Genomic DNA, 1,723 nt, shown 5'->3' on the forward strand with positions numbered 1-1,723 from the left:
CAAGGCTCTGTGGCCAAAGTCACACAGACAGAACAGAAATAGGTGGGTACAGCCCTGAGTCTCCAAGGGCCTGGTGTCTGATGTTTTAGCAAAATGCCTAAATGTGACTCATTCCATTTGCTTTTATGTGACATATATAAAGGGAAGAAGAAGAGCCATGGTCCTTTAAGAGGCAAGGGGGAAAATACTAGAAAATTCCAGTCATGTTCTTTCTCAGCTATGGCTATGGATGCTGGTACGAAGTGTTACTATTGTGTTTTTAAAGTCATGTTCCTTTGAAGCCTATTAAATATGCAAAAAATATATTTTAGGTACATACAGATAATAATATTACAATTTATATGCATTATATTATGTTTGCCCTTTGATTACTTGTTTGGATGGATTAGTTCAATAAACCAGATTAAAAATAATTAATCTATCAAAATGTATTTATTTAGTGCTTACTGTGTGCTTGGTTCTAGGTTACATACTGTGCAAGATACAGAAAAATATGAACATGGTTCCAATTTTGGTACTGACTATCTTCTATGAGGTGAGACATTCATACATGAAACCAAGAACCAATGAAATTCTAAAATACATCACTGACAGTAAGGATGAAGTGAAAAATCAGTACAGTAGAACCACTATCAGGTAGAGGCTAAATACTGGAGCCTTTGGGCCAGACTGCTCAGATTTAAAGCCAGGTTTACCATTCACCAGCTCTGTGGCCTCATTTGAGCCTCCCTTTACCTCAGTTTCCTCATCAGTCAAATAGAGATAATGATTTCAATTATTAGAGCTCCTATGAAGAGTAAATACATTAAATCAAGTAACATTCTGCATGTAGTACATGCCCAATAATTATTGGCTATTAATATGTGCTGGGACAATCCTAGAGGTTTTATGCAGGTGGCAGGACTTAGAGTAAATCGCACACAATAAAATAACTTGAATAGAGGAGAGAATGGGTTCTGAGTCAGGTTAGCAGTGTAAGTAAATGGCTTCAGTGGGAATGGAAGTAGCTTATCGATTAGTGGGAAAAGCAGGTCACCTGGACCAGAGGAGGCAGGTCAAGTGTAAATTGTGCTGAATATGCAGGGAGGTATGGAAGAGAACTGGCGAAGGGATAGTTTCAGGAAGAGCTGGGCTGGCGTGGAAGTGAGGTTACTAATCAAAATGCTCAAAGGCTAGAGAGGGAACCTTGCTCTGCCCACTGCTGCTGCTTCTTCTTCTTCTTTTTTTTAAATTCTAAAATCTGTATTACAGGTTTAAAAGCTTCTACTTGACAATAGGATGTTGTTCACTTCTTAGTTCTCATCAGATTCAAGCACATTCATTTACAAAGATAAGGCTGGCTGTATGGCCTCTTATGTAATTGTAGACTCAATAATATAGTTACTTGAAAGAAAAGATTCACGTGTGATTATTTTAAATTTTGAAATTTTGAATTCTAGGAATTGATATTTTAATCCGCACATGACCTGGACAGCATTATGAATGAATGAATGAATGAATGAATGAATGAATGAATGAATGAAACCAGCAGTCCATGGGATGCTTTCCACATAGATTGTTCTGCTAGCACACATAGCCTCAGTGTCAGCCATTAAACAGGGACCATGTTATATTTTAGAAGCAGGAAAGGTTATATGTGATGCTCTTTTATTTATTTTTCTACATCAGGCCACTGCCTCTTCTTAGGAGTGTCCATTGTTTTGGACCTTTATATTACTTGCCA

This window comes from Rhinolophus sinicus, chromosome 4 (genome assembly GCF_057876585.1).
Source record: "Rhinolophus sinicus isolate RSI-liver-muscle chromosome 4, RSI-T2T, whole genome shotgun sequence".
Taxonomy (NCBI): domain Eukaryota; kingdom Metazoa; phylum Chordata; class Mammalia; order Chiroptera; family Rhinolophidae; genus Rhinolophus; species Rhinolophus sinicus.